The sequence below is a fragment of the Temnothorax americanus genome, unplaced genomic scaffold, assembly GCF_048541705.1.
Source record: "Temnothorax americanus isolate GAGA-0224 unplaced genomic scaffold, ASM4854170v1 Scaffold11, whole genome shotgun sequence".
Classification (NCBI taxonomy): Eukaryota; Metazoa; Arthropoda; class Insecta; order Hymenoptera; family Formicidae; genus Temnothorax; species Temnothorax americanus.
This window is the reverse complement of record NW_027509242.1, coordinates 3,950,043-3,966,318: the sequence shown is the minus strand read 5'-3', so window position 1 is coordinate 3,966,318 and position 16,276 is coordinate 3,950,043. Positions and strand designations below refer to the sequence as shown.

The 16,276-nt window shown below is 42.1% G+C and overlaps 1 protein-coding gene across 1 annotated transcript in view; it reads right to left on the bottom strand.

The window, feature by feature from the left end:
- The window catches only part of Alpha-man-iib (alpha-Mannosidase class II b), a 146,256-nt gene extending 135,354 nt beyond the window's left edge, over positions 1–10,902 (bottom strand). Inside the window, exon 1 of the mRNA XM_077421651.1 lies at positions 9,486–10,902. The gene's annotated coding sequence lies outside the window, so the exon portion shown is untranslated. The remainder of the gene's footprint in view (positions 1–9,485) is intronic.
- Between the last annotated feature and the right edge of the window lie 5,374 nt (positions 10,903–16,276).

Genomic DNA, 16,276 nt, shown 5'->3' with positions numbered 1-16,276 from the left:
TAGACTGCAAATAAAAAAATGGAACTAAATGTCGCATCAATAATTTTCAAATAAAACATTTTCTCGCGCTTGAATTTTTTTCTGCAATTAACCTCCTTTCGCACTTTTTGCACACTTATGCCCTTTTTCACCAACGTCGTTTAACTTGAACCTTAGTTCAATTCACTCTTTGTTTCTTTCTAACAGTCTTCCTTAGAAACAGACAAAGAGTGAATTGAACTAAGGTTCAAGTTAAACGACGTTGGTGAAAATGGGCATTAGCCATTTCCCTTTCGTATACTGTTGTGTAATTTATCTTTATCTGAAATAAATGATAATTCTCCCTATTTCTCTCTCGCTCTCGATTCGTGACGAAAAATTCCCCGTGGCCGCGGTCAAAGCGAAGCGCAGCCTCGCTGCGAGCTGCAACGGTTGACTTCCTGCGTTCGATTCACGCCTCACGGGCAAACGCATGTCGCGTACGAATTTGCATGCGTACACACACGTACGCGACGGCGGGCGGTGCACGGGGCGAGGTACGCGAGGGAGAATAAATGTATTTACTCAAGGGCACGGGTACATGGACTCTCGCGAGTACATAGAGCACGATAGAGGGAAACGAGACAGAAACGCGGGTGGCGGGGATCGAGGGGGAGCGAGAGACAGGGCGAACGAGCATAGGCCGAAGGCCGAGAAGTGCCATCCGATATATTGCATTACAGGGCGTCTATCGATTCACTGGAAGCTATCAGCTTTCGTTGCTAGGCGATATTTCGATGATATCTGCGCGAAAGCGAGACAGGGAGGAAAAGAGGGTGAGAGAGAGAGAGAGAGAGAGAGAGAGAGAGAGAGAGAATCTTTTCTGCACAGTCTCCGGGTACATCTTTCTTTCTCTCCGTCTTGCAAAGGCAGCGTGAAATGCAGTATATAGTATCTAGGGATTTCGAGTGATTATTATCTCTTCTCGCGAGAGTTGGCTAATCCACGGTAAAAAAAGAATGTAGATCACGATTACAAAATAGTATAGTATTAAAACTAGCTTTTTCTTTTTAAATTGCAAATAACATTTATATAGAAATGTTTTATTTAAACAAACTAAAATTATTCTAATAATTTCATTTTATTATAGCATTAAAAATTTCGCAAATGTTTGACGAAACATCGAGAAGTCGAAAATTAATGAGACGTTAAATTTAGTAAGTATATTTTTTGTTTCTCTTTTGCGCAATTATATAAATAAATATATTTTATTCTATTTCTATATTAAGAAATTAAATATCGAGCGAACTTGGTCTAAAAAAAATTTGTTGAAAATCAGAAATAATGCATTCGTGCATTTTAATCACGTCTGAGTCCTTATCGTTTTCCGATGTAACACGAATGCATAGAAATTTCAGTATCGGGATCGCATCGTAAGTCGATTTAATGCCGCGTCTAACGTATGCCATGAATCATATGCAAAGATATAAACGTTTGCTGTAACGAGCGTAGAAACATTAATCTGCCAGGTTCCTGGGTGATATACGCGTTGGTCAGGTATTTTCAAACAAAATCGATAGTTGCACGAACGAACGGCGCGATTCGTGTCACGCTTCGAAAACAGACAATCTTGTCTGTTTGCGATTAGAAGGCTTGTTACGAACATTATAACAGACATAATAAAATCTTACTGTATTATAATTAATTTCCTCAACGTATAAAATTTGTACTTTACTTAAAAGTTATTATATCACATTGTACAATAGCAAACGTATAATGTAAATAAATCCCAAATAAAATTCTTCATAAAACAATATCTCTAAAATTAATTAAAAAACAATACGAGATATATATAGAATTATTTCAACTCTGTAATTTATCGCATGCATATTAAACCACTCGGCTATATGTCCAAATAACTGTGTCGGTGAATGTTACTCGACACACGGTGCATGGGAAGGATCATAGTGTTTTAACAATCAGATTTGGATCACGAACCGGATTATCATATTTCCGTAAAAAGAATTGCGCCGCAATAGAAGGATACCCGCGGCTGTATTTGTATGTGCAATATGCGTTATCGCACGTAAAAACTTCGATAAACATTCGTAAAATGTTCAATTCTATGTGTTTCCACACGCTCGGCATTCACAAATAAATCAACACGAACGCCGCCGTATCCAGAGACATGTAAATATGCTGCATGTAATCGTCAGTTCAAATTCTTTTTAACCACCCACATCATCGCGTGTAATGCGCTTACGAAACGGCCAATTTAAGCGTATCAATTGTCAATTGTAAAAAATTCTTTGATAAAAAAGCGACAAAGAATTGAAAAACAACGATATTTTGCAGTAAAATTTTATTCCATGTTAAAAAAAAAATTCTAAAGCAGATTTAGTCTTGAATCTGATTGGAGATTATCCTTTTATCAAAATAAAATAATATTTTAAAATATTTGCAATATTCAATACATATAATTGCAGCTTGTATTAAAATTATAAAGCAAAATTTATTCAAAGTTAAACGAAGATTAATGTTTTGTTACTCTTTTGCATTCCTATAACTTATTGATCTCAAAATCCGTAACTTTTTACAATGCGCTGTTGATGTATTAATATTAAAATACAATTGTCATGTCTCTCTCAGGCTACGTTCGGAACGGCGCGAAAAAACTCTTTGCACTGCCACCGTTTCTAAACTCTCTATATAAAAACAGTCACGATATGTGACTTGGCAACTCCAAACGCGACTTGTTCGTTAAATGCACTCTTATTCGCGTTCTTCCTCCGGCACTCTCGCTTCCTTTTTGCTCGTAGGCAGAAAAGAAACAAAGGAAATAAAGCGAATTAGTATTAGGCGGTACGACGTGGTCGCGGCCATGCGAAAGTCGAGGTCGCGAGGTCGCGAAGCCGTGTATGAAATTAATTCGACGCACGTGTATGATGCCCGTAATTATATCTATTCCTGAATGCACTGACGCGGTCTCTCAAGAGAAGAATGAGTCTGCATTTGGATAAAGAAAATTATGCAATCCTCGCTTCGTCATCAATTTCAGCGTATTAGAATTGTAAATTCTGCTTTTATCTTAAAAAAAAAAAAAAGCACATGTAGTTTTGCTATTTCGCGATAAAGTTGGAACTTGTTTCGCAACGACATGTTTTGCGTCCTAAATGCTAATGCTATCGCACGTCTACAATGAATAACAACGTGTGATAAGTCATAACTTACCGCCGGATATATACCGACAGGTGACTTTGGCGTTCAAGATTCGCGATACCGTAAAAAATTAATATTACGGAATATCACGGAAATGTTACACCATGCAAACGATGTGACACGAACTTCTGATTCGGAGAACAGGATCGCGGAACGCGTGTGTGTGTGTGTATGTGTGTGTGAGCACAATCATAAAATTATCAATTCGCCTCGTCACTTTCGAATGAGAGTCTCGAAGTTTCAAACACACGCGTGTAATTTAACGGCAAAACGTGAAGCCTTTCTCCCTCCATCTCTCTCTCCGTCTCTGTCTCCGTCTCTCTGTCTCTTCCAAACTCGGCCTACATATGTCACGCCAGTTTTAGTTTCCATCGGCGCATAACCGCGTGTGATTCTCGCTAATTGGATGAAAATCGTTAATACACCGTAAACTTTTGCCACGCTTCGTTCCTCGTCGTCCTATTATACTCTCCGGTCCTCTTTCTTGCCTCCCTTATTCGCTCTCATCCTACTTTTTCGATTTCTACATCCGTCAATGGCTTCCTTTGCATCCTGTTCATGTCTTTTCCGCCCACCAATTTCCGAAACCAGTTTTTAAACGGATGTATGTGTACATTCATGTATATGTATAATATGTCAGAAACCGAGAAACCACGTGTAACGGATTCAAAACAAACGTTGCGGTACGTACTGAAGAGACCTCGTTTTCTCGAGACCTCCTTTTGAAAGAGTTGAATTGGTTCTACAGAAAGGTAACACTTAAATAAAAACCGACGTACGAGAACAAAAGGTATAACATGCTTGTTTTTAAAAATTTCGAACCTTGTAAATCTAAACTTGTGTAATTTTTATTCAATATTTATTATCTTATTAATCTTATTATTATAAATCACTAATAAATAATAACAAATTATATTTTGTAATACTGCATGGGAACTTTAAGGCCAAAGAGTTTTTGAAAGTGTTTCTGTGTTATACAAAAAATCCATGTATCATCTTTAAGGTTTCACAAAAAGTGATTTCTATACTTATATAAGCCGAAACTGTTGCAATTTTTCTTTCTTTAAGTGTTGAAACGTCAGGAGAAAACTGTGAAATACGACTGTGCGAAAAATCGACTGTGCTTTAAAAGGTCCACGGTGTCCGCGCAGTGTTGATGAATAATCACAAATAAACAATCACATAAATCAATGATAATAATTATCGTTAATGCGTTATCGTTTCGTGATAATCGAATTAAAATTTGACCTGGCTTGCGCGGGTCATAAATCTTTTATTGCTAATAATTAAGCAGAGCTGTCGACAGACACGTGACAGAAGTTATCGGAAATTCAGTTTAAAAATGTGCTGTTGTGCGAGTATATGATGCAAGCATTTTTAGAGGATCTCACCTGTCGAGATGAGATAACTCAGCCGCGAAGAAACAGATAGTACTCGAATGTCACACCGGATTCCGACATGTCTATGCAACAACGTGCGAGATATGTGCCGGAAACAGGTATCGACAGAATGTGTAGGTGCATCGTCCGAATATGCAGCGAAATATGCGACAGCGCGGAAAGGAAACTGGAGGTACTCGAGAAATTCATCGAATAAGTATAGAAGAGACATATCGGAAATCGCGCGCGCGTGCTTGTTGAACATTGAACGAGAAACTGAAGTGTGCTTTCGCTCACAAAGCCCGCCCTCTTTCATAATTAAACATTTTCACCATTAAGTACTTTTGCAATTAATTCTTAAATTAAGATCTGATTAAACTCGAATCAACTTGAAATTAAATGAAGATGTCGCCCCGTGCACGCGACTCGGAAACCCTTTAACTTCTCGAAATCCCTTGAATTTTTAATCATCAGAGGAAGTTCACCGCTTCCACGACGCCTCTGCATAAAACAAAGATAGAAAGTGCTATTGGACAAACGCGACTATTTTCTTTTTCCCCGACAACGCCTTAAAGCAACTAGCATTCAGGGCGATGTGCAAGCATGATGCAAGTCGTTACGAATATAAAGTTCTTCGCGCTTCCAATAAAATGGTAGTATTCCATGACGAGATATTTCGCGACGCGATTTTTTCGCACGCGTCGCGAAAGTAAAACCGCTGAGTCGGGCGCGCGAGAGAATCCAGATGAATCCGGCAGCTGTATATAAAGGAACAAGAAACTTGTCGCTGCTATTTCACTGGTCGGACGGGTAAAATTCCACCGGCTGCTACTAATCCTCGGCGATACCGAAACGGGACTCGCGGACTTTGTCTAGAAGAACAGGCTCCGTTCGTCAGAAACGGATACGCGACGCCGAGCAAATTTCAGTTATGTCACGATCGAGCAGAAAAAAATCGGTCGCTAATTTTTACTTTCCCTTCGATTTTCCGCATAAAGTGTCTCATTTATCGCATGCTGAGAAGAAGAGTGTCACTTAAAAAGATCAATATTTAAAAAATAAGATTGCAAAGCTTATGTAAATATATCGCAATTAAAACAAAGCTTCATTGTAGAATAACAATTTTACAAAAATAATAAATGCAAGTGCGTATACTGTTCATGAATTTTGCTCGAACTTATACGAATCTTTTCTGAAATTATATAAATAACATTTTTCTCCCAAGATTCGAAAGAAATAATCGGAGATTTGATTATTTAAAATGCACGTGATAGTATTTACGAATAATATAATTAATAAAATAGTCGTAAAACTGTCTTTTTAAAATTATTATCTGATATTTACGAAGAGTTATCAATTTTATTAATCTTATCAAATTCATCGGTGAAATATATTCGAGTGTCGCGCCTATTACACGGGACATGTAATTTTATCTCGATCGACTCCGCAAAATGAAGAATAATATCTCGTGCAATGAATTATTTGGATTATCCCGCAGATTTACCTCGTAAAACGTTGCATCATAGACTCCGATATGAAAACAGAGATAAATTTGCGGCGATCGCGCGTAATAATTCTTCCCGGGAAACGATATATTTTCCACGAAAGAGATGATCTTTGAAGATCTCGCCACCCAGTTAAATCGCGACTTTCCTGCATTGCTGGTTGCGTGAATCGGTTGAGATATATAAAACCGCAAGGCGCTAACAAAGCGAGCCGTGCCGGAAAGAAAGAGAGCAAAAACTACAACGAGATCTCGGAGTCTTTTAAAACCGTTCCCCTGTTTTAGCCGCCCGATATTACGTTCGCTTTCCGCGTGAGAGAGGAATACGTCCGTTGGAGCCCCGGCACGTTTTTTCAAATGCGCATATTTTTGCATGTATTTCTACGCCTAATAATATAATGCTTATACGCGGAGGTACAGAGAAATGAGAGAACGTCAAAAAATGTCGGAAAATATGAGTTATGAAATTGTGAATTGTGATTAAAACGTTATCGCTGATATTCGCAAAAAAAAAACATCCTTTGACGGAACAACGGCTCAAATTTCATATCTTTCGCGTTCTTCGGGAGTTTTCCATATCGCTCGCGCTTTAAAATTACGGCTAATAATATCTCACGCAAAAATACTTACTTTCTGTAAAAATAAAATTGATAAAATTAATATAAATATACGGTGGTTGACAACAGTTATCGTCGAACGAAGGAATTCTACGTTTCTTTCCTCGCGTCGAGTATCACGGCGCTTTTTAACCGAATCGATTCGACGACCAGCATCTCACCGTCCACGAACAAAATCGGAGAAGAAACATTTATAGGACCTTGAAACGGGACAGGTGATAAAACGCTAATTCGCTCCACTTTTCGCCCAAGACACGCGACCATTAATCGAAACGAGAAAGGCTCGGCCTATAACGGCGAAACTTTCTAGCTGCAGCATGAAACGGTAAAAAGAATCTATAATATCGAATAAATCGATAAACTCTCTCGTAACGTAACTTCTCACACGTAAACATTAACCGAGAACAAGCGAGAAAGCAGAGAAAGCCGAACCGGATCAGAATAATAACACAGAAAATGCGAGCGATATTAAAATCTTTTTTTTTTTTTTTTTTTTTTAATTTCAAGCAAGAGAGCCTGAAGTTTTCTATAAATGTCACGATCGAATTTAACTAAACGACGTGTCTTTTTAAAATTAATCGAACTGTTAACGACTATATCTGTTAGAGTAATTAGCGGAAATTTACTCGGACGAATCTCTTTGCGATTTCCGCGCTCGGCATCGCACAACCGCGCTATATTCTTAATTTAATAACGTTACGTCGGTCTAAATTGTTATTTAATGCAACGTCATGGAATTAGCGCGCAAAATTTGGCCATTGGTTTTGCCGCTTCGTATAACTCTCGGGCTGCTGTGTTCCTAGAATTTCGTTCGCACACAAAACTGGCGACTCATCTGCGACGACGACTCGGCTTAACGAGTTTGTGTCGGTGCGGTTTACAATACATTTTTTATGAGACGGAGAAATAATGTTCGCGGGATGCAGCATTCGGTAACCGCGGCGACCGGGAGGGAGGCACGTCAAGGAAAGTGGAGATTCTCACGTCTCGATTCCGAGACAAACCGATTCACGCGTGAACCGCGTGTAGTATACCACGCATTGTCCTCCTCGTTGCGACACGCTCGTTTCGCACGGCGCCCGACTTATTGTCGCGAGTCAGACGATATCATCGAAGAAGAGTCACGACACACAATGTAACGAATAGCGACTTTACTCGACGTTTCGTCGTCTCCGCAAAACAGAATGAAAAAGTGAACGCGAGTGTCTGCACGCGCCGAAAAAAGTCTCGATTCTTTTACCGAAGGCCGTTCGAAGTGACGCGCAGTATTCATGGAAATGTGTACATGTGAAACACATATGTATGCAAAACGATTGTCAAGACGATTGCAAACGCGTGTCAGACTTTGACGTAAAGAAAAGGCTGTAATTGCGGTAATTTCATATTCCGTGGAAATTGTTTCGTTTGCCTCGTTTGGGGAAGAATGTATACGTATATCACAAGATAGATAGAAAGAGAAAGACAATTAAATGTAATTGTTCATGACGCACGGGGTAAACGTATAGATAATTCTCTGCGCATTTTCTCAAATAAATCAACGTTATATTCAGCGAGGTAATTGCTCACGCGTTATTTAATTAATGCATTGATAATTTGCATTGAAATAATAACCCGCTGATGTACACACACCTTGGGGGTTTATTCATTAAACTTTTTTAAATCCGCGATTTTAGGAACAAATTAACCGATTGAATTTGCGGCGCACGTCCGGGGAATGCATTACGCAAATTACTTAAAATTGCCGCGAATATTACTAAATATGAATATTTAATGTGCCAATTAACCGCGTATTACTATATTAGAAGTGACTATCTAATAGCCGGATATAATTAGGAAATTAATACGCAATTGAATTCGGTCGATGCGCGCATCAAGGTGGTCCTTTCGCGGACCCAGCTAGTCAAGTAACGGTCCGTCATGATCAGGTAATTGAAAACAAACATATTGACAAACATTACGCGCAACATCCCAATAATTATATTAATATAACATGATTTTACACGCACGCGTTAATCGTATTTAATTATTTACTAATTAAAAAAATATCACAATAGTAATAGGTCAGGCATGACAGTACGAGTAAAGCACGATGCGCGTGGATCCACTACACTTATTTAACCTCATATATCAGAGCAAAACATTCGGCAAGCCCTTATTTTCAAAGGTATTTACGAAATCCGGAAACTTCAGGGAATATTTTAAGACATGGATAATGTATTCATCTGATCGCTAAGTACACGTGTATTATTCGTTGAAAACCTCGGACGTGGCGATTTGTATCATTCTGTCTTTCTTGTTCGTTAAGGTGAAATTTCATGGGCAGTGAAAAGCAGCAGCAGATTTTTCTGATTGGATAAAAAATAGAGAAGTTCTCGAGTTTTTAGAACTTCTCTATTTTGTAGCCAATCAGTACGATCTGCTGCTACTTTTCACTGCCCATGAAATTTCACCTTTAGATGTAAACAAGGATAGAATGACAATGGCACGCTCCGCGAACGCACATTTAGAATGACTTATTTCTAGTAAAGTGTCGGTAACCTCGCTTGATTTTTCGTACACATGCCCCTTATTACTGTATATTTAACATACAACTTGTTCCCACGAAAGGACCACCTTAACATATAACGTAATTTCGCATTTGCAACCAACTTCAACCGAAACGCCACGATTGTCTTTTTGCATCCAGAAATTACGTGAAAATGCGCTACGCGCATTTACAGCTCTTTTCGGGACTCGCGAGAGATTATCTCAGACAGTCATACAATGTCCAAAATCGAGACTTAAGACGTCTCACGGTGTCGTACTTACCCGTCGTCGTCGCGGCGCCGCGCCGCAGGTTTCGCCCCCAGGGATGCGCTTCCCCCGACGATCGGGCAGGATTCAGGATTCCGGTCCAGTCTCTGGCGCGAGAGGCAACACACTGCACACTGCACTTTCGCGTAATCGAGAGATTCGCGACGGCTCTCTCGAGACACGGCGAGCGCGGCGCGCGGCGGCGCGCGTCTGCCCGCTGGATTCACTTTCGTCGGCGCGCCCGCGATCGCGACCGAAGCGGAGCGGAGTTCCTCGCGGAATGGCCCCGGGCCCCGGCCCCGATGGCCGTGTTGCGTCGTTCAAAGTCAAGGGAGAACGGCGTCGAAATTCAAGCGCGTCCCGCTCCCGCGCCGCGATTGGCCGTCGCGCGCCTCGCCGCGAACCAGATGAATCGCGAGGCGACTCCGAGGATCTCTCCGGAATCGCGCGTGGGCGTTCGCAGATCTCTCCCGAGATCTTCACGAAACGCGCGCGAAACCTATTTCGAACCACTCTCGAAATCACGCAGGTACATGCTGGGCACAGGGTCGTCGAGCGTATTCGCGCGCGCACCTTCGCTCTCACAGATCCGAGGGAAACTTCATCGCCAGCCGAAAACTTGCGCCAAGATCCTCGCGGGAATGTCTTCAAGGATTCACCGAACGCGACGCCGAGCACACATACACATTGCACACTCGCGGAAATCTCGCCGGGGCGTCGCGAGATTCGGGAGCGGCGCGACGCAGTCCCGACTGAAGTCGCAGTCGAATCCGTCGAATTCGAGTTTCGTCACGTGACGTCGCGCTCGTCCAATCGGGATCGCCGCCGTAGATTCGGTCGTTCGTGGTCGCCTCGATGGAAATACGAAAGCGCGGAAAACGTCGCGCGGGTCGCGGGTCGACGTGTTTACGTCTCGCCCTCGCGTAGACACGAGGCACCCGCGAGAGAGAACGAACAACGATTACACCGGTATGTATTCCTCCGCCGAGGGCGCCGACGGACGGCGAGAGGGAAAGAGGTTGGATGCGTGTCGCGCGCTGCGGTAACACCCGCGAAGGGAGAGAACGGGAGAGACTCCAGCACGGGTCCTCCCGTCGCGCGAGAAAACAACACGCTGGTATAACGTCGCGGAAGGAAGGAAGGACGGGAGGCGACGAGCGAGCGAGCGAGCGCCTCTCTCTCTCTCTCTCCCTTTCCTTCTCCCTCCCAACCCCCCGGGCGGCGTACGTACACGCGCTACGGTATGCGAGCCACGCGGGGCTCACGTCGACCGCGTCTCGCGACAATTATACGCCGTGGACTCGTCATCGAGAGGAAAGAACGAGAGACATTGGGCGCACACGGGACGACGGGACATTGTACGACGCAACCTCCGCAATCCGCGGAAGGACTGTCGTCCGACTAGTTCACCCGCGCCCCGCCGTTGGCGTCACGGCCGGCGCGGCTGCGGCGGGAGCGAGAACGAGGCTGCGCGCGAGCGCGACGGAGAGGGAGTGGGGCGAAGGAGTGGGGGGGGCGGGCTGGCGGGCGAAGGCGCGCGGGAGCGCGCGAGCGGCGCGAGAGAGTAGGATCGAAGACCTTGCGACGCGACGGTGGTGTTGGTGTTGGTGTTGGTGTGCGCGCGAGGACTCGTACGCGCGACGGAGACGGAGAACGGAGCACGGTTAACGGCGGCCGGAGAGAAGGGTGGACGAGAGCGAGAGGAATGCTTCGCAGGATCGTAGACAACCACCGCGGACGCCACGGCGACGTCCGACGTCCGACGTCGCCACCGCCGCCGCCGCTGCCGCTGCCATCCCGCCTTGTCGGTATTGTCGGTAAGTACGTTTCTCCGTCATTATTGACTCGCATGCCGCCGCGAATGCTTCGCCCTCGGCGCGCATCGATCCGCTCTTCGCCGAGATATTTGAATTCCAAAATGATGATGCGTGTATACCGGAGGTGCGTGCGCGCGGGTGCTCCGCGCGTTACACGTCGACGATGGCTTTTCTATTCCCTTCGCAAAGTGTGAGAATTTCAAAGAAATATTGCGCGCCGAGTGTGACTTTTGATACTCATTTATTTCTACGCGAATATATTATCCGGAGGAATTAAGCGTGTCGTCTACGACGTCTACTCCGGAATGTAAATCTCAAATCGCAATGTGCTCGACGTATTTATTTCGTGTAGATTTCTTTTGTGATATATTTATATTTCTTTCTCGATCGGCGACCGCGAGTTGAAACCTTGTGTCATAATTTAACGCGATCGTTCAGCTTTTTCGAAAAAGCCACCCGCCGTTAAGTCGGCCCTGTTCTCGAACCGTGTCGGTCATGAAAAGAGAGAGGGTGGACTGGCATCGAGAGGCAAGGGGGGAGACCGACCACCGACCGAGTCGAACGACCGGTCGAGTTTGCGCACTGGACAAGCGGAGCACAAACTTTTTCCGTGTTGCACGGGGCCGACCCGACTTGTATGCACCCGCAGCCTGCGGTAGGTCGGCCTTTAAAATCCGCCGCGAATTTGTCCTTGAGACGAGAACCGAATCGCGCCGATCGCGCGCGGTACGACTCGGTACGAGCGGCGAGCCGCTCCGCGTGCGATCGTTTCGCGACGTTTGACCCTCGTGATCCCCGTCCGTATCGATCCCGAACTCCAGATTTCGTTTCTTTGAGAAACGAGATCGTGCGACGTAAATCTCGCTCGAGAATCGTTTCGATTTCCTCGATTAATCGTTGACTATAATTTTTTAAAGAATCGGGTCTGGCGAAAACGAAACCCTTCGCGCACCTCTACAGTTTGTTTTACGAAGAAGTTTCCTAATTTAACGCTTTTTTGTCGCAAAGATGCTGTCGTGAAAATATCATTTTCGTATCATCGCGCACGATAGAAGAATCTCTCTTACTCTGTTTAAAAACGACACTTAAGGACGTTCACCGGTCCTTATACTAGAGAAAATCAAAATTCTATAGATTTTCTTGAAACTGTGAATATACGTTAATTTAGGTGTGCTTTATGCGTGGTATAAATTTCAGTACCTCTTACGGTATAAAAATCGAGATATTGAGCCTCAAAGTTTCAATTTTTACCAAAATTTAGTAAAAAGCACACCTAAATTAACGTATATTCACAGTTTCAAGAAAATATGTAGAAAATCGATTTTCTCTAGTATAAGGACGAGAGAACGTCCTTAATTTTCACGAATTAAATCTAGAATTTTGCTAATAACATTGATTATAAAGAAAGCTATCAAATTTTATGCAACCCAATAATTAAAATGTATAAGATTTTTGTATCTTTGGGGTATGTCATGGCATAGTTAGTTTTAAAAAATTAGAATTTTGGCTATATATATAACTTTTGTACGCAAATTTCTCATTTTAATCAAATTTCTTATTTCGTTGCTGCGAAATATATTTTATTCTAAATGTCTTTGTGTTCTCTTCAATCTTTACATTGTGCTAGAATTCTGAACAAAAAAAAATTAATGGATAGCATCGTCGACGTCTAACGTTTCCTGTGAGGTTAAATAAGATTCGGGCGAATTTGTGGAGTATAATGATTGTTCTAACGGTATAAACCTAATCGCAAAACGATAGTGGGCACACGCGGCCGCGTGCAATTTTCTTTTGCATATGCTTAAAGCATATAAAATACGCTCGCTCAATTATGAAATTGCATTACTTACTCTGGAAAAGTGGAACGAGTAAACGGATTAAAGCCGCTCGAGGCTGTCTAGTTTTATGCGCAAAGTTTACAAGCGCATCGATGCGTTTACGCGATCAAATGCCCGCACAACCGACCTTTATGCACCTTCGTTGTTCACATTACAAGAAATATTTACATTCTCCGCGATAATGCGATTTATCGCGATTGCCAATTTCTAAATATTTCCACTACTTATTGTTAGTACTATACTAATAAACGTCGTGATGCTAAATAAAATAAAACAAAGAAATTAAGTTTTATTAGAGATTTTAGAGATGCAAACCTGGTTATGCATGGAATATCTTCCGCTACATAATTTTCTAGTAAATTGTGCAAAAACTCTGCAATAAATTTTGAGAAATTTAATTTAAATATTGCAAGAAAAATATCTTTAGATTTGTTCGAAGATTAATTAAAAGAAAAATGTAATTTATATCAAACAGGGAATATATTCTAGACAAATTAAGACTTTAAAAAGTCTAAAAAATTACTGAAAATTGACTTTAATTATTACAAAAAGAAGAGAAAAAGAATATGCTAAGAGAGATATTAATAAGAAATATGAATCTTTTACTAATACATCCAAATAATAACTATCACTTAAATATTAATTTTATCAATTCTTTCTTTTGCAGAAAATTATTATTAAAAATAATTATAAGTAATAATATAGAGTAACTAAGAATATATTGAATAATTAGAGGAATTTCTCATGCGAGTTTTTTTTTCACTCCTATGGAAAAGTTTCTTTTTTGCGAGATATTTTTCTTTTCTGCAACAATGAACATAAATCTTTTTCTTATTTCTACGTAGACTATATTTTATGTCGAAATCTTAAATTCGGTAATGCATTAATACGAGTTATTTGCGGCAGTTTAGTATACGGAGCGTTAACTCGTTCGAGCGTCCATAGATCGCTTAACACTTTGTAATGCACCGATGGCGGTTCATTTGGATATTAGGCAACACAGTAACGTGTATCCCCGGATACGAGACGTGAAACTTCGCCTGCATGCGGTTAATCGAATCAACCAATCCCGCGACAGCTCGGGGACGCCGAGCCATGCTTTAATTATTAGTCCAACCTCGACCGCTTAATTCCCTCGCGTTTCGACCTTGACGATCAAATATCCTCCGCGGCGTCTCTCGCCATTAACGCGAATACCGTGACTCTCGTTCTCGCGTCTCGACAATAAAATTTCCATTAAAAAGTGAAATATATATACCTTTTCTTCTCCTCCGTCGAATTTCGCCGCTTTTGATTACGAGACGCGGACGTGGAAAAGTACGCGGGCGAACTTAATTAAGACGGCGATGTAAAAATTTATTCGCTCTCGCCGTACTTATTTCGCCCTTATCTGGACGTCGACACGGCGGGATAAGTGCCGACGAAAGAAAAGAGGGCAAAAAATAAATAAGAGAAAGAGGAAGAAGGGGGTAGATGGGCGCGGCGGGAGGGAAACACGGCGCGACGGAGAGGCACGAAAGACGTAAAGAGAGCGGATGAAGGTGGAAACGAGGGAGACGAAGTTGGGGAAAACTCGGCGAGCATGGCATTAAGACCAGATTGAAAATTGAATTATTAACGAGCGACCTGCCGCCCGGCATGTAAATCATACGGAAATATTACTTTTCTTTTCCGAGGGAAAAATATGACTCGAACGCGAGACATCATCCGGATGCAGTTTCGTTTGCGAGCAATCTTCTTCTCTTCTTTCTTTCGTGTTTTTTTTTCTTTCTTTAATCTTGAATTCCTTTATTATTATTTTTTCTTCTCTTTAGACTACCATTCTTCCACATTGCTTATAAGTTTCTTGTCTAATTTTACGCCACGTCACAAGTTATCGTTCCCGCGAGACCCACTCGCGCAAAATGCAGAGCACATTACGTATATTACGGGTGTTCGCTTATTGTCACATTTAGTTCGTATCCCTTCGTTGACAAGCAATTCTGAACGACATTACGAGACATTGTGAATTCTCGATGACATGATTTTAGCAACTTTTATCACTTCTGCAGTTCTTTGAAGCTTAAAATTAAGATTTCGATATAACAAGTGCACATAAAATTAACTATAATACAACATTTGGCTGTTATCCATCTGTAAAACTTAATTTGCTAACACCACCCCTACATGCATTTTATTATTATACTCAGAAAAGTTGAGAATATCGTCGCGCGAATAAACGTCTCGCGAAATAAACACCCTGTACATGTCGCTTCGTAGTTCCAGTTCCGCTGTTTTATTCACTTCCCTGGGACAGCTAATATACCGCGTTTAATTGAATATCAGATATTCCCCCATCAGCACAGCATGATATTTGTATAGGAAAGGACATCGTCGATTCGCACGGACGTGACCGTATAACTTCTTCCCCCCCGGTGCCCCTCGGATAATTTTCACGAAATTTCACGAAGCATTGTTAGGAGCGAGAATGCAGCAGCATCATTGCGACCCGCTTCCAATACCCGCGAGCGGCACTGACAGATGCGCCTGTGCTGCAGCAAGCAGCAAACCCCGACTACGAGGCAGTCACGAACGGCTGGTGCGCCAGGCGACACGTTGCAAACGCAGAACGTGGTGAATGGGAGAGTTGGAAAGTTATTCGGGACGCGTCACCATTACCCCCGATAACACGCCCCTTTTTGCGCCCAAATCAATTTCTTTTGAAAGAATCTTGCGTCAATGCTCTTTTTTTTCTAATTCGGGACATTTAATTCGCGATCTAACGCTGACCCAGTGCAGCTTTCTTTAAAAAGAGATATAGTAAAGGCAAAAAATATAATTGTAGCAAGAAATATATTTTTTATTCTTCGTTATGTTGTTGCTACTTTGAAATAAAAAAAAATCGCGTGTACAAGAATGAGCAATAGAGAGGAAGTGATGAATAGTATGTAACGCGCTTGCGCACACATACATCGCTTCATAATATTTAGAGAGCTGTTTTTACTCGCCTATTAAGGTACATGAAATTACACGGCTGATAATGGCTTATTGTAATAAAAACAGACGGTGTAATATATTACTGCGGGACGAACAAAAGTACTGTGAATATTCCCCCATTGTTGGTTCCCATTTCCACAGCGCACACGTTGCAATATATCATAGTCAAAGCCCT